This window comes from Neofelis nebulosa, chromosome 14 (genome assembly GCF_028018385.1).
Source record: "Neofelis nebulosa isolate mNeoNeb1 chromosome 14, mNeoNeb1.pri, whole genome shotgun sequence".
Lineage (NCBI taxonomy): Eukaryota > Metazoa > Chordata > Mammalia > Carnivora > Felidae > Neofelis > Neofelis nebulosa.
In genome coordinates, this window is record NC_080795.1 from 76,126,682 (window position 1) to 76,149,846 (window position 23,165).

The 23,165-nt window shown below is 48.8% G+C and overlaps 1 long non-coding RNA gene across 1 annotated transcript; it reads right to left on the reverse strand.

The window, feature by feature from the left end:
• Window positions 1-19,603: 19,603 nt before the first annotated feature.
• On the reverse strand, window positions 19,604-22,793 carry LOC131495094 (uncharacterized). The gene is made up of 3 exons (XR_009253753.1): window positions 22,684-22,793; window positions 20,078-20,202; window positions 19,604-19,942 (listed from the first exon to the last, which is right to left on the reverse strand). It is a non-coding gene; the product is annotated as an uncharacterized LOC131495094 (long non-coding RNA).
• Between the last annotated feature and the right edge of the window lie 372 nt (window positions 22,794-23,165).

Consider the following 23,165-nt stretch of genomic DNA (forward strand, 5'->3'; position numbering starts at 1 on the left):
TTGGGCGAGCCAGTGAGTATGGAAACCTGCTGTCCTGAGCCTTACGTGTTGGTGTTGACGGGGCCACCCTGCACATGGGGCGCAAGGCCGGTGGTATAAGGCTGAGGTGGGGCACCACTGGGCGCACCTCACGACACGGGGACGTGCGGAGGGCTTGGCTGGTTGAGCGGGGGAGTGCATCCGCAGCATGCCCACTATGCCCACTGGCGGAAAGCTGGTAAGGAGCACACAGCCTCTCTTGAATGAAGCCGGACGTGTCTTTTGGTCTCCAAGAACACGACTGGGGCCAGATGACCTTTCTAGAGGCAAACCATGGATGACAAAATTTGGGAAAGGCATGAAGGGGGTCCAGTATGTCTTGAAGAAGCCATTTGAACAGAGTTTCGCAAAGCTGGGTGCAGCAGAAGGAGGAATGGCTTCAAGCTAGGAGACCCCGTTCCTCCTGTCCCACTAACCTGCTTTGTGACCTGGAGCATATCCGTCAAGCTCTCTGTGCCTTGGATCTCCCCTGTGTGAAATGAGAGCGGTCTCTAGGCAGCTCAGCCGTTCTGGAGCCCTGGGGCCATACGCAGATAGATGCAAAGCCATTCTTCCTCCCGCCCACCCCCACCTGTGTCCCCTGCTCTGTGTGTGCAACAGGAAGCACTGGTGACCAGAGGAGAGGCAGGCTCACCAGGGGAGAGTCGCAGAGGGTAATGAATAACCAAGGTCGCGGGCAACTTCCTCCTGCTGGCACTGTTACAGTCCGTGTTATATATAGCCATCAAGGACTCCCATCCGGGGCTGACCAGCTGCAAATATTTAACACATCCCGTGGTGGAAGGAATGGCCACCAATCACCAGCAGGTCTTTGGCAGTGACTCTGAAGGAAGCCAAGGGCGAAATCTCACTGGTGTCAACCTTCTCAGTTGGCATCTGTAATGACCAAGAAATGCCTGAAGCCCCTGCCGACTGTATGTTTAAAGGTGACCCTCGATTTATTTATGAGGCAGTGGAGTCCTTTAACTTTTGAACTTTTTGATGGGTTGAGCCTGCCAAAATGTGATTCCAGAAGCATTTTGAGTAAGTAATTATTTTTCCAAAAGAACTAATGTCACCGACTAATGATGATTGTGTGCTTGCTGTGCTGGGCATGCATTTAAAAAAATATTCTTAATGTTTATTTATTTTTGAGAGAGAGAGAGAGAGCGCAGAGAAGGGGAAGAGAGAGAGGGAGACACAGAATCGGAGGCAGGCTCCAGGCTCCGAGGTGTCAGCCCAGGGCCCGATGCGGGGCTCGAACTCACAAACTGTGAGATCATGACCTGAGCTGAAGTCGGACACTTAACTGACTGAACCACCCAGACGCCCCTAGGGTATGCATTTTTATGAGCATCTCTCCTTCACCTTCACAATGACCCTGTGAGGTGGGTCCTAATTTGTCCTTACTTTGTAGATGAGGAAACTGGAATTCAGAGAGACTAAGTAGTTGGCCCACGGTCACCCAGTTATGAAGTGACCAAACTGTATTAACTCAGAATCCAGAATTCAAGCTTTTGACAACGTCATGATTCAGTGTCTCTTCATCCAAACCCTGAGCAGGTCTGTCTAGACGGAGGGTGATCAGATAGCTTATCATCCAGACCAGAACACCCTGAGGAGTAAAGGGGGAACCATTAACTGTCACCCCAACATAGTAGGACTAAATCAGGGCTGTCCCAGCAAACAGACACATCTCGTCACCCCAGGACTCAGGGCAGTAGAATAAAAGCTGGAGTCCATTTATTCTGACCTTATCCCTCCTTCTCACTTCCCACTCGGGATTAGTCTCAGGCCACCGAGGTCTGTCACTTACTGAAACCATAGGAACTGATGTGGACGTGAACACCCAATGTAAACTGTAAAACACTACCCAAATTTGATTAATGCATGCAAATTGCATTGATTAACCCTGGGGATATGCTGGGCATGGTCACCTCACTTTGCCTGGCTTTGTTTGCCTGGGAATAATCACTTATTCCTCACAGCAGCCGTATTGTTGTGCCTCAATGCTAACATTTGATAGGTAAAGAAACGGAGGCTAGGACAAGTTACAGCGGATGGAAGGGGTTGGCAGCCATCTGAGCAGTTTCCTGTGTAACATCTAGTGCGTGTTGTCTGAATAGCTCGCGCTTATTGTTGGAGGGGACTGTTGTGTTTGCAGTCGAACAGCCCGGGCCATTTCCAAGAGCCTGGCTTCTCTGACCCGACAGTGGTGCCTGCATTGGGCCATGAGCCCGTCCCCACCAGTGTGTGGTGGTCCCTTGCCTTTCCTGGGGAGCTGTGTGTTGTGAGGCTGAAAGATGGCTCCCAGCCTGACATTGGCTGGGAGGGTTTCAGGAAGAGGCGAGAAGCTATTGTGTCCTTCATGTGGGAGGTGGCGTTGGACTGAGGCTCTGACCCGGTGGAGGGAACTGGCTGCCCTCCCAGCCCCATGGCAGAACGGCCCTCCGGTTTCACAGATCTCGTTTCTTCCATTGGCCGCAGGAACATGGTGGCCACCTTTGCACAGAATTTGGGCAAGAGCTGTAATCGTTCGTAGCCCTTGACTCCATCACTTGTTTCCTGAGCATTTACCCCACAGGGATAGTCCTGACTGTCGAGGTAGTTTTCGGCACAAAGAGGGGGAGGAGGCCAACAGCGTGCGGGAGAGCGGGGGGCCCAGGGATCTGGGTGACAGGGTCGTATTGCAGTGGGAGCGAAAGGGCCCTGGGGTCAGCCGGACATGGGTCTGAATTCCACTGCTGCGGATGATACTTGTGGGGTCTCACTGAGACTCTTACTCTTTGTCTAAAATGGAGACAATGATGCTTTCTTCCTGGGGTCATTGGGAGGATAAATGGAATTACTGATGGATCAGTATCTACCTTTACTTCACAAAGTATTTCAGGTATTCTGTCAGGGTTTATATAGTAAAAGAGAAAAGGAAAACAAAGAAGAAAGTGAGTTTTCTATGTGTAGCGTCATGTCACCTGCGAATAGTGGAAGTTTTACTTGGGTGGGGGATGGGTGGGACGGGAAGGGGGTAAGGGTGCCCTGATCACCACGTGCGCCGTGTGATGTATAAAAATGTTGAATCTCTAGATTGTACACCCGAAACTAATATAACCCTGTATGTAAATTACACTTCCATAAAAAAAAGTGAGGGGCGCCTGGGGGGCTCAGTCTGTTAAGGGTCCGACTTCGGCTCAGGTCGTGATCTCACAGTCTGTGAGTTCGAGCCCCGCGTCAGGCTCTGTGCTGGCAGCTCGGAGCCTGGAGCCTGCTTCGGATTGTGTGTCTCCCTCTCTCTCTGCCCCTCTCCTGCTCATGCTCTGTCTCGCTCTCTTTCTCTCAAAAATACATAAGCATTAACAAAAAAGTGAGACAAGGTTGAAAGAAAGAAAATATGTAAATAGGCAAATGTAGGGATCCCAAGCAATCATTACAGTGGGGCCACGATTGGGTTGTTTGCCTCCTGCTGGCCAATGCAAGTGAGAAACACCTCACTGTCATGACTCCTTTATTTAGGGGGGACATAACAAACAAGCATGTGCCTGGCACAGAACTGGTGCCTTTGATCGGTAATTTCTCCTCCCTTTTCCCTATCTGGTTCCCGCCTACAAACACCTTGTGACCACCGGCCTATTTATAATAGATTAGGGTTCTGTGGACACGCAGTGGGGCAGGGAGACTTAGGAGGGTCTCCCGGGTCTGTTTTCTAACATGAGCCTGCCTGGGATGCCTAACAGAGGAACTAGCCTCACCTCCCACCAACAGGGAGGCAGGGATTGCTGTCGTGTATTTATTTTTGTGTGTTGAGCTCCCATTGATGGAGCCCCCACCCTGTGTCAGGCTGTAAGCTAAACCAGCAGACGTGCTGTCCTTGTTACTCACAGCAATCATTTGAAAGAGGCACTTTTATCTTGAAGAGCGTAAATAGCACATTTAAAGTCACATGGCCGGTGCGTGACAAAGCTAGCGTTCCGGTCCAGGACTCCCTGGTCAGAGGCCCTTATGCTTAGCGTGTGAACTACACTGCCTGTCTTATGAGTTAATTTGTTGAAGGCAGGGGAGGAAGCCTTACTAATGGCATATCTTTTGTGTTTCTAACCTACCCCTGGAAAAAAAAAAGAACCACACTCACGCAATCCATTACTCCAGTGACCTAACAGTTGTCTATCCATTGATTAAACAAATGTTTATTGTTCTCGATATCCAGGCTCTGGGAATACAGCAGTGAATAACACAGACCAAGTTCCTGCCCCCTGCACAACTCACATTCTATTCAAGAGACTCATTTCAGGAATGGCTTTCAGGAAAAGTCATTCTTGTCCATTGTTCCTTAGAAAATACCCATAGCCCCTGCTTCTAATCACCACCTCTGTTCCCACACTGGCTCTGTGAATAGTATAAAAGTTGTCTTCTGCTGAGTACCTCCAATGTGCCAGGAAGTCTGGTAGGTACAATATATATGTTATCTCATTTAAATACCACAGTGACCCTATAAGGAAGGTAAGCCAGGGGGCACCTGGGTGGCTCAGTCGGTTAAGCGTCCAACTCCTGATTTTGGCTCAGGTCATGGTCTCTCAGTTGGTGGGATCGAGTCCCACATCGGGCTTTGTGCTGGCAGCATGGTTCCTGCTTGGGATTCTCTCTCTCTCTCTTTCTGCCCCTCCCTTGCTCTCTGTCTTTCTCTCACCCTCTCTCTCTCTCTCAAAATAAATAAATAAACTTAGAAAAAAATCTTAAAAAGAAAGGTAAACCAGGGCTTTTAAAAAGATGAACAAACTAAGGCACAGAGAGGTTGGGTATTTGCCTAAGGTCACACAGCATAACGGTGATGTGACTGGAATTTAGGTCAGGTTTAGTTGACTTAGAGACCATGCCTCCTCTGTTACACCATGGTGCCTTCGTCCAGGTTCCAACCATGGTTCTGTTTCTCACTAGCTCGCAAGCCTTGGATCAGTAGACTTTTTCTTGGGACTTCAAGTGTCCCTTCTATAAAATGGTAGAATTGGATGAGGTAAGTATTCAGGTCCTTCTGAGTCACACGTTCTCTGAGGATATCTCTGAGAGGGGCGAAGGTGGGAGTTTCAAAGGATGCCCCAGGGGCCCGTTTGGCTGGAGAAGTGGAGAAACCTGATTCTTTTTATGTCAACCTGGGCCACTCACTCCCAGAAAGTGAGGGAAATTACAGTCTCTCCAAGAAGAGGCCTGAGGCCCCCTGAGTGACATGGGGTCACCACCTTTCTGTTAAGGTCAGCTGACATTTGGAATTCAAAGTCAGCTACCTGACAACTCAGGTGGAGGCAGAATAGCCATCACCCAGGTAACCAGGAAGCTGAGTCTGTTGCCAACAACGCCTAGCTCCTTAAATTACTCAGCTTTTGGGTTTGTTGTGACCTAACACGAACCATGCATCTAATTAGAACTAATTAGGGAGGTGACTCCATGTCTGATGAATGAATCCTGGAAAGGAGCAAAATAAAGCTGTTTCAACTCTTCAGCAGCCTTGAAGATGCCTTGGATAACGAGGGGGGAGAACAGAAGTTGTCCATCCATTTGCCGACTTGAGGAAGTTTGCGTTAAGATGTTTTTATTGATTTCATCAAAGCTGTTTTTATTTTCCTGAAAAGCAGTATTATGGCTCCTCAAAAGAGCTCTGATTTTGACGTGAGTCGGGTCTGGAATTGAATCCTGGCTCTGTCACCACCATCTGTTTGTGCCCGTGCTAGTTAAGGTGGCGCCAGCGCTCTACTGTAGACTGACTGCAGAAAGGGCTCGACTCTCGACCCCTCCCAATGTCATCTTCTCCTCCCATCGAGAGACGGCTCTGTCCCCTCACCCCACGAGTACGGCTGGCCTCATGACTTGCTTTGGTTAATAAATGTGGCAGAAGTGATGTTGGGCAATCCCAGTCCCAATCCTGGACATTTAGGAGGCCGTACTTGCTTTTACTGGGTCTTTGGACCTCTGTCACCACCGGGAGAACCAGCCTGGACTACCTGGCCGGAGTAAGAGCACCCGCATGGAAGAAAGTGGAATCATCCTAGCCCAATCCATCCCAGACCATCCAGACCACTGCTGACACGGCAACTGACCTCAGATGAATGAGAGAGCTGAGCTGAGATCAGATAAAGCCGTCAAGATAAGCCACAGGCACACAGGACCCATTAATTGGGGAGAGAGAGCAGATGGTTGTTTCGAGCCACTGTTAGTGAGTTTGGGCTGTTACAACAAGATACCACAGACTGGGTAGGTTATAAACAATACAAAGTTATCTCTCATGGTTGTGGAAGCTGGGAAATCTGAGGTCAGGGTGAAAGGATGGTCGGGTTCTAGTGAAAACCTCTTCGTGGTTTGCAGGTGGCCGTCCTTTTGCTGTGTCCTCACGTGTCACAGAGCAGAGAGAGAGCTGTCTGGTGTCTTTTATAAGGGTACTACTGCCATTATGAGGTTTGCAACCCCCATGACCTAATACCATCCTATAGAACTTGTGTGTGTGTGTGTGTGTGTGTGTGTGTGTGTGTGTAATTTATTCCACGGCAGTCACTAAGTGTGGACTGGTTTGTTTTTTTGCAATAGGTGACTGATACATGCAACAGAAACAAACTTCCGAAGCTCAGTGGCTCGACCACATGAGAACACTTCTTGCTCACGTGGATCTGGTAGAATTCCCTATACCATGTAGTCAGAGGCCCGAGCTGAAGCCTTCCAAGGTTGCAGTGAGTATTTAGGGCAGAAGATGGGTGTGAAAAAAGTGCGGAGCAGGTCATGGGAGTTGTTTACGGACAGCACGCATGTGGTCTGCTCGCTCCTTCAACACAGTCCTCTTACCTGGTTTTTACAACACCTGTATGAGGTAGGCATTGTCTCCATTTGACAGACAAGGAGACTGAGGCAAAGAGAGTTTCAAATAACTAGCTGAGGGTCTACAACCACCAGTTGGCCCACCCATCTACCTGATTCCAGAGCCTTGTACCGCTGCACCTCTCTTGAGGTTGACTAGGCTTTGGTCCCCACCCTGAGTGTCTCAAAGAAAGAAAGAAGGGAGGGAGAAAGGCATTGGTTTGTTCCTACCCCCCCACCCCCCACCCCCTCCACCCCCACCCCCACCCCGCCCATAACAGGTAAGGTGGAATCACCTGACTTGTGTCCACAGGACCAGAGCATATTGAATCTGTAAAACCTTCTACAAATAGTATCTGGGAAGGTGCTGTTATTAACCGGCACTCATTCCTGATGAAGGCACTGGGGGGAGCTTAGGGACTGTCTGGGCTTCTGGTCAGACAGACTGCCTGGCCGCCCGGCAACGCCTGCTGGACCCACAGCCTCCGATCCCAGCAGGGGCAGTTGGGCCTTCCTCCCTTGGGCAGAAAAAGTGATACTAATGCACGGCATGCAGCCGGCCTGGGATACGGCTGGGATTCACCCCCAGGTCTGCTGGACCCCAAGCCTCTGCTCTTTCACTCCATTGCACTGGACTTGTACAAGCCGGTGCCTTGGGAACCGGGATGTGACTCCTACCCATGGCCGCCCCGCGCCTTCAAAGCCATCTTGGTTTCCCCTCTCCGGTCTCCTTGACACTGTCTACCTGAGCGAGACGTGGGCGGTGGGAGAGACCTGCCCGAAGAGTTGTCACTAATGTTCAGAACTACGGTGGGGATGACGTGTAAATGTCCTGAGAGTTGGAGGAACCCAAGTCACCTTGGTGACAGAGGGCCGGGCAACTCGCAGCGAGAATCTTCACTCCCAGATAGTTAATGAATTCAGGTGTGTAGCCAGGGCAGGGCAAATAGCTCACTGTGCTCTTGCTTCTATTTCTTTCTATGTCCTTTTTCCTACTTCCCTTCTTCCCGAACCTTCTACCCAGAGAAGAGTGGCTCCTGCCACAGTCAGTTGGGGCTGGAGGTGAGAGGGGGAGGAATAAGCTAGAAAGTCTCTATGCACATTGTCCTAAATATGGTCTCATCTGTGGCTCATCTGCTCAGTAAGGGCTCTCCTGCCGTGTCCCCAGGAGGCAGGAAGTTTGCAGGCATTTTGCTGCACTAGGCAGGGACAGGTGCCAGCAAAGTGTTGTTCAGAGTTAGGGCAGCTTTACGAGTTTTTCATCCAACCAGGAACAGAACTTTTTGAAAACAAAAGAGGGCACTATGACTAATTATACCAGGACACAGGTATAAACTAGGACTGTCCGGGGCAAGGTGGGACATATGGTCACCTTCTTCACGCAGGCTTCCATGGGCCCAGGACTGAGACACCTTGCTGAGAAGTGGGAACATCCCGACAGGTTCACAGTGAGCTCTGCTGGGATGGACAGGAAAAGTTCCGGATTTGGAGTCAGTCCTAATGCCTGCTTAGGTTCTTAGCAAGTCATGCGCCCCCTATGAACCTCGGTTTCCTCATCTGGAAAATGGGGTTATGATAATTTCCACATTAGGGCCGTTGTCAAGATGAGGAGAGAGGAACTGAAAAAATATTTTGTAAATGTAGCTACTCTCCAAATATTCTGTCCCACCTTGAGGTCCTCTCTGATAAAATTATTGCTTTCTTACTTTCTGAAATTCCTTTAGCATTTTCCAAATGGACTACGACATAAGGATTTGTATATATACTGGCCCATGTTTTCCCACAGTTCACCTCACATATTTTTGGCTTTAATAATAACCCTACAAACGCGATAACCCTTTTCTAGAGTTTAGACAGCATTTTAAGCCCTATTATTCTGATTAATAGTCCTTGTTACTTAATAGCTATGTTACTTTCAAGAAGTTACTTAATCTCTTGTGCCTCAGTTTCTTCACATTGGAGGAAACAATAATACCTACCTCGAAGGTTAGAGGGAGGATTAAATGAATTAATACATGTAAAGCACTAAGCACAGTGCCTGCCACAGGATTCACACTCAAGATATCCCGGCTTTGGTGTTTGCTGTGAAAATGAGATGTTCTCGTCTAGAAGATGTTCTATCCCATGACTTCCAGGACGCCCGTAGCCAGCTACATGATCTCCAGCAGTTCCCAATTTGAGAATGACCATTCCACATCATGCCTATGCACTACACAATCTCCTATTAATTTGCATATTAGCAGGAAATATGCCACCAGAACCCAGTGACAGAGGAATGTCTGCAAAGTCTGTTGTCCCCTCACAAGCCTGCCCTCTTTGTGAGGTACCAAGTTCGTAAGTAAGGTGAGCGGAGCAATGAAGGACAGGACATTGGAGGACCAAGTGGGACCTCACAGGAGTGATTTGGTCACCAGCAACTGGGGGTGGTATTGTGATTATTTGGATGCCAAGTCCCAGCAGAAGAACCCATTTGGCTGGTTAATTACCCTTGAAAGAGTAAGAAGGTCAGAGGAGGGCATGGCTGACAAAGTCCATTGAGCCTGCTGGATGGAGGCCAAATCAATCCACATTGACCTCCTCTTTATCCTCTGGAGGTGTCAGTGGCTGCTTAGGGGGTGGGCACCAAGCAAGCATCCTGATGCCTTAGAGAGAACAGTCTGCTGGGGAGGGCTCTGAGCTTGGAGCCGGCAGACCCCGGTTCTGCTTCTTTCTTTTCTACTCCCTCAGTGTGCGACTTTGAGCAGGTCCTCTCTTGATCCTAACTTTCTCCCTTAAAAATGAGGGGCTCATCCCAGATGATGCTGGGGGGCCTTCCTGCTCCAACACTCCTTGGCTATTAATTTTGGGAAAGCTGAAGCAGCTCATTATCAACCATAGGTTTGGGATTCATCTCTTAGAAGTCTGCCAAGAAATCAAGATTGACCATATGCTGAAAATTATTGAAGTTGGATGATGGGTACATGGGGGTTCATCATGCTTTTTGCTTTATTTGTACATATGTTTGAAACTTTTCTATAATAAGGAAGGTTTTAAGAATCTGCAAAAACCTTTTAAAGTTAATGGCAAAATGATCAGATTTAGTTCACTTGTGAAAGACCAGAATTTCTCATGCATCAAGTCTGGTAGAATGTGGTATAATTTAAGGAAAGCCCACTCGATAAAAAGCATCTCTACCACCCACTTTCATACTGCCTGGGAGCCTTCCAACATCAAATCCTTCAAGAGGGAGTATAGTGTTGTGGAAAAGAATTGATTTTTGTCTCATTTGGCCTGGATTTGAATCCTGAGCTTCAGGTTTTTTAAATCTGTAAGATGGTAATAATTGTGCTGACTTAGTGGGTGTTCGGTGAGGATCAGGAGTGGTATATGAAGTGCTAAGAAAATAGTAGCTCTCATTATGACATCTTGGCTTCCAGGACATTCTTTAAGATGCAGCCACTACAGGGAAAGGCTCAGCCTTATGAATGAACTTTGATGAATGCATTTGCAAGCCCAGAAAACGGCATCTCTTAGTGGGATTGGGGTCCCTGATTTCTAGGAGTGGGAGGGCAAGGAAAACCAGGCAAGAGAAGAGAGAAGCAGCCAGTGGGTGAGGGGTTGGGGAGGCTTTAGAGACACTTCCCAGCACCTGCTGCTGCCTCACACCTCCTTACAACAAACATTTATTTTACTGCTGAGCCTGCGTGTGCCTCTGTCCCTTCGATCCTGAAAGAGCCTAGAAGCAACAAGTCATAGTGTCAAGAGACGTGGACTTTGGTATCAGAGATCTGAGGTTCAAATCCCAATATACCATTTCTTAGTTCTGTGAGGTTGATTGGAAGCACTTAACTCCTCTGAGACTTACCTCCTTGTCTCTAAAATATGGAAGGGAATGCATTTTTGAGAGCATGAAATGGAAAGTGTTATACTATCTGATCTGTAGTAGGTGCTCCGTGTTTGTTCCCTTTCTCCTTACCTATAATGGGAAGCTCCAGTGTTTCAACTGTTCTTCCTTTTGCATCATGTGACTTGTGCCATTACCGTAATACTTCCATTTGCATCTATTCAGAACATACACAGTTCTTCTTATCCATGATATCTCTTTAAATTCTTGAACACAGTGGTCATGTTTTATGAACCCCCGATTTCTTCTGCCATCCTCTCCCTGCTGCATGCCCCAGTCTTGACTTTTCACAGCAAAATCTCAGTGAATTTAAGCCAATTCCCATGTGTCTAAATGTGGTAGATGGTAAAACTGGCCACGAAAATTTCCACTTCCTGTGTCTTCATGTTTGTATCACTTTTTAAAGCTCCTCCCCATCAAGAAGGGGGGTCCTTCTCCATCCCTTGAATCTGGAGTGACCAAATGACGTGTTTGGCCAATGGGACCATAGCACCATGAGATTTGGAAAAGCATCTGCTCATTGGCGCTCACTTTCTTGGGATCTCTTTTACCAACATCTATCTGGACACTCCTGGACTGTGGTCTATGACATGTACAACTAAGATTAGCCATTTCAGCCAAACCCCTGCAGATGGGAGAGTCCAGCCAAGTCCAGAGGAACCATCCAGGTGCCCTGACCCAACTTGCTGGCCCACAGAGTAATGAGCTAAATAGGTGGTTGTTGATTTAAGCCACTAAGTTTTGAAGGGGTTTGTTTTGCAGAAAATCTGATAAACCAGGCTTTCAGAACATTTATTCTCCTCTGCCTCCTTGGATATGCCCATTCTGCCCCCAATTGCTTTTTGGCAATTTTGAACCATCCATTTTCTTGGAACTTTCTAAATTACTGGGTGCTTGGCACAAGCGGCTCATTCTGTCTGTTCCTGACTTCTTCCTACTAAATTCAAACCATATGGTATAAAAGTACAGATCAATGTCCAAAAAGTCTTTAGAACCTCTCTGGAAGCTTAAAAAATCCCACAGAAAACTTTTGCACGGAAATCGTGCTTGGCCAAAAAGAAGGGAGCTTGAACAGCTTGAGTTCCGCTCAGTTCTTCCTGCAAATGATAAATAATTCTATACTTAGAAGAATTTCTTCTCTAGCTTTGAATTAATAAGGTGGCCTCTGCATGACATTCAGTGGGTCTGCATAGAATTTTGAAGCTGGAAGAAGCTTCAGATTTTCTTTGGTCCGACTCTATCTTTTTATATACGGAGAAACTAAGACTATGGTAGTAGACTGTTGGAGTGACACTGTAGTGGAAGGACCACAGATTCCCTGAGGCAAAGATTAGTGCTTACGATGGTCATATTTGAGTGTCTTTTGATGTAGCCTCCTACTTTCTGGAGTAGTAGATGCAACTGTGTATGTAAGGGTCCGGGAATGAAGGCATGGAGGGAAGGAATGTGGCATTGTTGGCATCTTGTTGGCCATTGACAAAGCCACTGGACCCAACCATGAGCTGTTTAAGAGAAGGGGTGTGGTTTCATTTTTTACTGCATCTTAAGGTCTGTCGAAGTGCTTGCCAAAACGTAGATACTCAGAGTGTTGAAAGAAGACGTAGGTTATGGGTCTAATTCTGAGGGTCAGAATCTTGGAAAGGTCTTGGTAATCCTTGGATCAATAGGTCCTTTTCATTTACTCTGCTTTAGACCCTTTGTAAGTCAGGTGGAGACTCATTCTGGATGCAAGTATGCTGTGGATGAAGAAATGAATAAGACCTGACTCTTGACATGGAGGAGCTCATAGTCTACTAGGGAAGACAGATGCATGAACAAATGATTAAAAGGGACCCTTGACAGAAATATTGCATCTGAAACCTTGAGAGTAAAAATCTCTCAGGGCAACTGGTGAACAGTGGAGAGCTGTTCAGCCCCTCTTTCCTATATGTAGGTACTCCCATCATGTCTCTGAGACATCAGTGAGGTCTGGGAGTTTGGACCTGACGGAAACCACCATAGGCTGGGGAAGCATGAAAAGGAGAATGAGTGAACTCAAAGGCAATCATAATGCCATGATTGTTCTTAAATCTTTATTCCCATAGTGGGTTAAATATCATTCCTGAATTTATTTAAAGAAGCACTTGTTTTTGAGACAAGTCTGAATTCGAACCTAGATTTTGGTGTACACTCTCCATCTGAGTTTCCTGAGCCTTGATTCCTTTTTTAGTAAAGTGGATGTTGATGGTTGGCTTAATCAGTTCTTTAAAAATGTGGTTAATGAACCACCATCTATCTGTTTTGATATCCAAATTCCTGAAAAAATGCCTGAGAATTTATTAATAAAGAATAAAGATCCTGAGAACACACTATAGTTTAAAAACACTGTTGTGGTAATGGTTTTATTGGCTGAAGAAGAAAGGATAAAGATGGGTCGGATAAGAATGTCTGCTTACAAAGGAATGAATATCTGGATGAGGAAGGGAAAATTCATGGAAGAATTACCAACTGTACTATGATAAACTGTGATGGGATCAGGGTACATCACCAGGTTATGAACATGAGAGGGACGTGGTGATATGTGTGCTTTAGAAGGAGCACTGGGATGGAAGGATGTGTGGCAGAGAATGTTGATACACATCAAATATCCACAAGCTATTCTATACTTCTAGCCTTCTGTGAAATTAGGTTGGGCCATGTAATGGGGTTCTGGCTGAAAGGATGTGGGCAGAGTGTCAGCCACTTCTAAGATTTACAGTTCTAAAATCCTCCTTCTTCTATGAAGAGCTTGGAGGTCATGTGTTCCAGAGGACACAGACAGAAGATGGAAAAAGCCAGCCGACTCACATGAGATGATGGCATAAGTGAGACTCTTCATTGACTCTGTTGAGTCACAGACATTCCAGCATTTATCTGTGGCCACAGCAGGGCCTCTCCTACCCTAAATCAGGGTACCAGACTAGAGACACAGAGATCAGTTATGAAGCTCTTGTAACAGCAAAGTCTAGCAATGACAAGGGCTTGGACTGTGAGAGAGACAGTATAGATGAAGCCACAGCAAATCCAAATACATTGTGGAAATGGCACAGCCAGGTTCTGTGTCTCCAGGAAACTTGCCTGCGTTAATGTATCTGGTGATTTCATTGTTTTCACTCATATGTGGATCTTGAGAAACTTAACAGAAGACCAAGGGGGAAGGGAAGGGGAAAAAATAGTTACAAACAGAGAGGGAGGCAGACAAACCACAAGAGACTCTTAAATACAGAGAACAAACTGAGGGTGGATGGGGGGGGTGGTGAGGGGAGGGGAAAGTGGGTGATGGGCATTGAGGAGGGCACTTGTAGGGATGAGCACTTGTTAGGTGTTGTATGGAAGTGATGAACCACGGGAATCTACCCCAAAAACCAAGAGCACACTTTACACACTGTATGTTAATCAATTTGACAATTTCTCTATAACATGCAACACTGCCTAGAATATTATATTTCTACTTATTATTTTATTTACTATCTGCCTCCACCCACTAGAACGTAAGCTCCAGAAAGGCGGATTATTCCTTCTCCTTCTCCTCCCTCTCCCTCTCCCTCCCCCTCCTCCCCCTCCTCCTCCTCCCCTGCCTAGTCTCCCTCCTCCTCCTCCTTCTTCCTCTTTCTTCTCCTTCCACACTGCTGTATTCCTAACATCTACAACAGTGCCTGGTACACAGTTGGCACTCAGTACTTACTGGATGAATGTGGACTAAATGAAGACACAAAGTCCGAAGAATGTTGTGGGCATTTAGGCACAGATGAAAGAAATACACCTTATAAATACAGAATACACAGGGGGTAGGAAAAGTATAGGGCAACACTGGGAAAGCTTGGTTGGCTTTCAAGGATATTATTTTGACAATTTCTGTCACTCAGCTCCACTTCCTCTCTTGGCCATTTTGGGCCCAAGTGGCCAAGAGATCAAACCTGTTACTCCCTTAAGTTTCTTTCATCTCTTCCTTATATTAGCAGCTCCAGAAAGATCACTGATAATTGGTGGTGGTGGTGGGAAATCTATATGAGAGAATGTATGGAATCTCATGCCTATAACACGAGACCCGTTAACTTCCATTTCCTTCCTTCACACTTTCCTTCATCATTTCTTCCTCTCCATTGACCTTATTCCTGGTATTATTTCAGCCACTTCTGGAGTGAGTGAATGGATTGGACTATACTTGCTCCCAGATTAAGAATGGAGGCTGACGAGGAGGGAGAAAGGAGAGAAGAAAGGTTGGAGGGGTAATGGGGGTGTTGCTCATGATTAACAGTTATTTGAGTGTCGTTTCACTGGGTTTAGCTGAATTTAAGCCATACAGTCATGGTTAAAAAGACTTGCTTCCAACTTTAGGAAGATGGCTGTATATTCCCCAATTGCTGTGACACTCAGCCTGCTCAGACTATTGAGAAACCCCACTGCAGTGTTCATTGAATTATCCCAGTCCTGATAAATTCTGCCACTCCATCCCAGATTCAATTTGGAGGTTGCAGATGCAGAAAAGATGATGAATGGGGGGACGAATCTAATTTCATTAACTGAAGCCTTCATATTTTGCGCTTCCAATAAATATCGACATAGGGTGTGATGAGAATGTGTGTAGCTGGTGGCATTTTCCCAGGCTTGTTTTGTCAGTGCTGTACAGAGAAGCCACAAAAAAAGAAGCCATGCTGGATCTAGCTGAGGAGGCTTTGGGTTCAAGTCCCGGCTCCGTCAGTTACTGGCTGGATGACTTTGTATGACAGAGCCTTAATTTTTTCATCTGTAAAATAAGAGATCATGTCAGTTCATCAGCAGATCCAGTGACAGAAGGGTGAAAAGTACCAGAGGTCTTGGTACCTCGTTGCATCCCTTACGATGCCTTCGATGGTGCCCACTTCATCTTATGTTGGCTCTTTTCTTGGCCCCAAGGTGGATGCCTCTACATCTCAGGGCTTCCATTCTCCTTATGTACCTCCAGCAGAAGAACGGGAGTCTCACTCTCCAGGATTCCAAGGAAAAGTCATACAGTCCAATGCCTAACCTGACTCCATGGGGTTGGAATGTTCTGAGTGGCTTAGCCTAGCTTACGTCTTCCACACCTGGAGCTGGGGTCGTCTTCCTCGGAGTTGTCAGAAAGAAGGAGGGGAAAATGGGGAGACCACCAAAATGGGGACACCACTAAAAAGTCTCTACTGAAGACATTAAAATTGTTTCCTTGTCTCTAAGTACCTGGTTGGGGTACAGGGAGAGGAGTCACTGCCCTTCTCCACCCCCATCCTTTCCTTCCCTCCCACCTGCCTGTTGGAAGGAACTGCCAAACAGTGAGGTCCAGACAAGGAACGTCATGGGAAGGCAAGGAGGTAGCCTGTGTGGACCGCTTTGGTAGGCTCGCTGCCCTCTGTCGTAGGGTGGGGCTTGGCCTGAGGAAGCTAGGCAGGAAATTCGAGGGCAGGAGGCCAGTGAGATTGGGCGCTCATTGGCCTGGCAGTCTCCCTGTCAGGTTTGCACACTCACTGCGACCTCTTTTCCTGTGGGGAAACCCTCTCCATGTAGCTCCCCTCTCTGGATTCCAGTAACTTCTGCCCCCTTTGCCTCTTTGGAGTGGTAACTGCCCCCTGCTTCCATGAGCCCTTAGGCTCTGCACTACCCCTCGCTGGTTTCCTTCCTGAAGGTAGTTCTGTTATGAAACCCTCATGTGTCCATCCAGCTTGGACGTGCCATGGCCTCCCCGTCAGGGCCCTGACTGACACACACCTTCATTGTTTTATAGGGGTGTCTCAGGCGGGTTGAACATGTGCCGTCCATTGCTGCCTTCTCCCTCTGCCTCGGGTGTTGCTCTCCTGTCACGTGGTCTATCCCCTTTCTTTGTAGCCTTACCGACACTGCAGTCTTACTCGCACGGGATCTTAACTTACAACCTACAAGGGTGCCACTTCAGAGAATGTGCCGCTCACGTCGCTGTGATTACTGGAACCCAAGCAGTTATCCATGACTGGCCTTCAATGGCCAGGGAGGCTCTGTGATGTGAGTGGTTGTCCACTGTGGCCAAGTGGACCCAGGAGACACACATTTGGATATTTCAAGCGTTGAGATCCGGCTAAAGCCTGTGCTTAAAGGGAAGGCAGCCCACGTCAAGGATGGGGCCTCCGGTTTCAAGCTTCCAGTTTAACTGGTTTAACTGCAAAATGCTCATTTAAAGGAGCAAGACTTCCTGGGCGGGGGCAGGGGGCCGTGTGGTGAGAGGGGGAGGCCAGGGAAGCCGTCAGACTCCTTCAGCCACCATCCCACGCATGAGCCTGGTGGGCGCAGCCGGGGCCCTCGGAAAGGTGGCACTTGTGCCTTTGATGCTCGGTCCCTTGTCACCAGAGCTCGTTATCTGCTTGGCGTGAGTCACTCTGTCCCACTCAGTGGCCCCCACACCCATCACTGAGGAGGCTCTGAGAGCCCTTCCTGGTAGAAGGACGTGGAGCAGGGAGGGCCCCAGGCCTAAGCTTCCCGGGACCCAAGAAAAACGTTGACTCTCTCTTTTCTCCTCTTTGGAGAGGCCTGTGGAAGGAGGGAAGGCAGAGGTGTGCTTCTGAGTGGCAGGAAGGGGTTGGGGGAGCAGGTGGCCTGGTCCCAGAGGCCACAGGCCTGCCTGGACCCTCGTCACACTGCTCACTACAAACACAGCCTTGTCCCCCACCCCATGTCCTGGTCGTGTCCTGCCTGGCTGTCCCCAGCATCCTTTCCATCCCCTCCAGCCTGCCACCCCTCTTTCCTGTCTGGGCTGTTCCAGATCTTTCACCAGCCCCACCCTGCCTGTCCATCAATGTCCCCACTGCCAGGCACAGGCCCACATCCTCTCCTGCCCGGATCGTGGCCGCCACCTAATCCTGCTGCTTGCTAGCTGACCCCTCCTGGCCAGGGAACGCACTTGGCTAGCAGCAGATTATTCCACGGGCCGGCTGCTCTCCCAGTCACACTCTTGCCTAATGGAAGTATCTGTGCCCTTAGACTGGGAGCTCCTGGGACAGGCCTGTCCCATCCATCTCTGCATCTCAGTGCTTGACATACAGTTAAACCTGACCTTCTTACCTGGTGCACCTGTGCCTCCTGGGGACCCTGTGGGGAAACATATTCGGTGTTAGAACCTGAGGCGGGGGGGACACTGGCATCTAGCGGGTAGGCCAGGGATGTGCCAATCCTGAAGTGCACAGGGCAGTGCCCCCTTCCCCCACCAAGGGTCTGCAGCCCCCATGTCAACAGCGCCAAGGGGGAGAAGCCCTGCCTGAGCCCACGGTGGTTACTCAAGCTATGTTTGCTGAGTGAGTCCGTTATGTAAAAGGCTGTGAAATATCGGGTGCTTACCATCTGCCACGTGCTGTGCTGAGCACTCGCCCTGCCTGCCTTAAATCTTCCCTTCAACCCACAAAGTTTTAATCACCGTGAGCACGTGGGTGTATCCTCCTTACACCCTGCCCGCCCCGCATCTGGCACCGTGCCTGGCACATACAGGGGCTTAAGACGCGCTGGGAGAAACTGAAGCCCAGAGGGGTCCTCTGCCCTGAGAGTGGCCCGCTGGGGCTCTGACACTGTCCCGTTCTTCCCACAACATCACTCCAAACAATAGCTGCCTGCAATTTCCGATGCCTTTTACACCCGCAGGTTCACCGACCTTTGGCAGTGCAGGTAAAGCAAGTTTTATTCAGCCTCTTCAGTGATGGGGACGTTGAGATACAGGGGCCTCAGTGACTTGGTTCAAGCACTGCAGGAAACGACAAGCGGGCGAGTGGGTGGCAGAGAGGGGGTGGGGTCTGTACGTCTTGATGTTCAGAGGAATAGCACTTTCTCCTTTGCTGAGGCCTCGTGACGAGAATCTAAAGTAACCGTGCCAGGGGCGCCCGGGTGGCTCGGTCGGTCAAGTGTCCGACTTCGGATCCGGTCGTGATCTCGCGGTCCGTGAGTTCGAGCCCCGCGTCGGGCTCTGTGCTGACCGCTCGGAGCCTGGAGCCCGTTTCAGATTCTGTGTCTCCCTCTCTCTCTGCCTCTTCCCCTGTTCATGCTCTGTCTCTCTCTGTCTCAAAAATAAATAAATGTTAAAAAAAAAATTAAAAAAAAAAATAAAGTAACCACGCCAGCATCTGTGGTTAATGTGATGGGGGGGCTTTATCAGTTAACAGGGGTTTCATCAGCATATCACGCCTCAGAAGTGAATTAGAAAGACTCCTGAATTGGAGTCAGAGATCTGTGGACAGAGGGTCCAGCTCTGTCACAATCTGGGAGATCTTGGCCACATTCCGTAGACGTATCTCATCTGTTTCCTCTTTGGCTAAGAGGACGTGTGGGGACATGAGGCTTGGAAACGCCCCACCTGCCGAGAGCTCTAGTCCAGTGCCTGCACTTGGCATGATGGGGTGGCCTTCGCATTAAACGTGCTTGTTGGTTACACTAAGTGAAGGAAGCCTGACACAAAAGGACGAATGCTGCGTGATTCCACCACCGTGAAAGTCTCTAGTCAAATCCACAAGCCAGGAAGCAGAACAGCAGTTTCCAGGGACCAGGGGCGAGGGAGGGAGGATCAGTGTTTCATGGGTATGGAGTTTCTGTTTGGGGTGATGACAACCCTGAAAATGGGTAGTGGTGATGGCTGTCCAGTGTTGTGAGTGTACTCAGTGCCATTGAATTGTACACTTAGAATGGTAAATTGTATGTTGTTATATTACCACAATAAAAAGAAAACAAATTAAAAATTGATTCCTGCTTTTTCCAAAGGATTTGTGTGTTTGGTCTCATCAAATCAAGTTCTTTTTTTAAAAAATATTTATTTATTTTGAGAGAGAGAGAGAGAGAGAGAGAAAGCACATGAGCAGGAGAGGGGCAGAGAGAGAGAGAGAAAGAGCGAAAGAGAATCCCAAGCAGGCTTTACACTGTCCAGCAGAGCCTGACTCGGGGCTTGAACTCATGAACCATGACCTGATCCCAAACCAAGAGTCAGGTGCCTAACTGACTCAGCCGCCCAGGCGCCTCTCCTCAAATCAAGTTCTTAATCCAACTTTTCTTTTACAAACGAGGGCATCCAGGTAGAGAGAAACGAAATGACCAGCTCAGGGATCCATACATACTAGGCTGGACCATGAGGAAAACAGGATCCAGGCTGTGTGAATTCCACCTGGCTGCTTTTTCTCATTGTCCCATGTGAAGCCTCTTAGCTTTGGGTAGGTGGCCGGGGGTCAGAGAAGATGCCTGCAAAGATGTTGGGACACCCTTCTCACTAAATAGGAATCGGGGCAAAGGGAAAGGATATTCACACAGTACAGAAACCAAGCAGATACAAGTGTTTGGGGCATCAATGCACTTGCCGCACAAAGCAACGTGCACCTGTTTCTGTGTGTGCTGCATCCACACCGGGGTGTTTGGATCGGATGAGCGATGGCTAGACAGGGTACATCAATCCCAGAACCACATGTCGGTCCACCCCAGTGTCGGCGGCACCCAAGGGTTTGCTGAGTGAATGCAAACCTAAACAAACACATTGAATAGAAGGAGCTGGTGTCACACCGAGTATCGATTCCCAGATTTGCCACTTAATGCCCGAGGCCTGGGTTCAAGTCACTTTCTCTTTCCAACCCTCGTTTTCCAATTATAAATAATAATGGTGCTCGACTCAGAGGCTTGCCTCAAGGGGTATGGAACGTGATAAGCTTACAACAACGTATTGCTCATCACGTTATTACCAGGCAATAACAATGTATGAAGCATGGACTTTATACTCCGGAGAGAGAGTCTTCTCTGTTAGATGAGTATCAAAGCTCCAAGGTGCTTCAAGTAGACTGGGGCAGTATGACATCCAGAGACGGAATGGGTGGGACGTGATCCAGGACCTCCCTTGACCATGGCCGTCTGAGGTGATGTGTACAAAGGGCCTTTGGCTCTGTGATTTCAGGGGCGTCCCTCTTATGTAACTCTGCCCAGTGTCGGTGTCCTTAGCTGTCAAGCAGGCCCTATGTTCCTCTCCCTGCTCAGGCTGCCCTTTGTACACTGTTATTGCAATTTCCACAGGGATAAAACCTGCCTTTGTGAAGGGCGAACTGTTGTGCAGGGTAAACTGTAGTCCCATTAGGCGCCGAGTTAGGGGCCAGGCCACGCGCCCCTGCCCGTGTGCCTCTGGCATTGTATGCTCACCGTAGGAAATGAGTGGGCGCCCCCCCCCCCCCCGGGGGGTGGCTGGGGGCCCAGCTGACATCATCCCCTGGGGGCTGCTGGCCCCGAATAGCAGTCTCCGAACTTCTCGGAGAAAGGCTCTGACTGCTTACAAGACAAGTCTATAATTATAATTTTTGATTTAGAAAATAGCATGACTCAAGCATGAAGTGGTAGGCCATGTGGGCAGTCACGCCTTGGTTTCCTTCCCAGAAAACCCTCAGCTAGGTGAAACACACCTTTGATTAACGGACGCTGGAGTTTTCTCTTTAGGTGATTTCGAACACCTCATTAAGGCGTTCAGAATATTAATTCGTTCTATTTTCAGCCAGGAGAAGCTGAAACTTTTCTGGATCTTTCCCACTCCGAGTGACTCTCTTTACCGGCCATCCTTAGCTCAGTCATATCAGCACAGGTGAGGCTGTGTCACCAGGGAGGGGAGAGGACTCACAGGGAGGGAGGGCCCGCTGGCCATGTTATTTCTTAAACTCGCAAACAGCCTGGAAGATGGCCGTTCTCATCACTGGTTACCGTCAGGCAGGCAGAGCTCAGGGAGGTGAAGTAACCCACCCAGTGTCACATAGACGGAATGGCCTGGGGAACGCGGGGTATGTCACACATAGGCCACACCCTTTTCGCTGCACCTCATGGGCTCCCGGGCCTCTGTGGCAGATGCAGGCGGGGGTGGGGGGTGGGGAAGGGACAGAGGGGAGGATGAGGAAAATGGGATGATCTAAATGAACGGCTGGCAACAGAGACAAAGTAGAAAAGCACCCCAGACAGTCTGGGCTCAGCTGCTTAAAATAGGCAAAGAAATTCTTTGGCTAATGTATAATCACCACAGGGATTAATGCAGGTCTGCTCCTTGGGGTTAATTTATGCTCCATGAGCCCCCATTAGATGAGATTTCTAAAATGCGTAAGAGCACAGTGCTCGTTAGGGACTTTCATAAAAGCCTGGTTCGGGGAGAGGAAAGGGAGCCTGGTGCCATGATGCTGGCCCAGAATAACCGGGGCGAGGCTGCCTTTGCGGGCAGGTGCCGCAGTCAGCTGCTGACCCGTGGGGCTCTGCCTGCCAGCGGGACCCTCGCTCCTGGCCCTGTTTCGCTTGGCAGACAAGCGGCAGCGGGTGGAGAGCGAAGAAGCTGGGGGCCATCCTCAAATCCCAGAATAGTGGGGGCAGAGGGGTCTTGGAGAGCCTCTTGTCCAATCCTCCTCTGCCACCCGCTGCTGGGCAGGTGGGGAAACTGAGGTCTGGGGGGGTGAAAGCTCATTGTCAAGTGTGTTTCTTCTCCCCCACTTCTGGGTACAAGCAAACTCCCTCCAGTTCTGTCCAGCGTTCCCCGGCAATGTCTCTTAATACCCTCTTTCTTCCTTGGTCAGCACTGATCCTGTTCTCACTCTGGAGAGGGAGGTTTCCTCATTACCTCCTTTCTCACTTGGAGTGAACATACCCACCACCTTCTTGCCTGGTGCCGGGTTCGGCTCTGGAAAAGGCATTCCATGCTGCGTTTCCCCTGAAAGGGCTGTTGGGTGCAGGGCAAAATGACAAGCCGTGAATTCTAAGCTTTCTTCTAGCTCTTACTGTCCAATGAATCTCTGCCGAATAATGAAGGAATCTCCTGATTGGTTCACCTCCTCCAGTCTCTGTCTGTCAGTTCAAGAAACACACCCCGACAGATAATTCTTCCAGAAAACAACTCTGATCGCCCAAACCCCTCAGTGGTTCCCATTGCCTTGGCAAACTCCACACGCCCAAACCCCTTTGGATTGCTGATCACTCACATCCGGACAATGTAGAGTCGGGGTCGGTTCTGGAAACTGCCGTCTGCTGTTATGCCCTCGACAGGAGCGGTGGGTTCCTGTTGGTCCACTGCCTGGCAGGCCTTCCTCCTTCGTGTCTGCTGCGGAAGTCATACTCACTTTTTAAGATTCTCATGCCATGTCACCTCCTCCAGGAAGACTTCTCTGAATGCTTGCCAGAGGCAGGGTCCCTCTGAACTCCTCTCAGAGCTCTTTCCAACTGTCCGTTTTGTAATTACTTTGAGTTTTAGCTCATGAGTCAGCCCCATGTATTACAGTTTCCACATCTGTAAAATGGGACCACACCCATCTCACCCGTTGCAAAGACTGAGTATATAGTTACGTAAACTAGGTCAATAGATGTTAGTTATTGAAATGATTTTTTCTATCACTGTCATGGAACTTTTTGAGAGAGTGGTATCTCCATTTACTGCCAGACTCCATAGTACCTGTGGCTGTTCCTT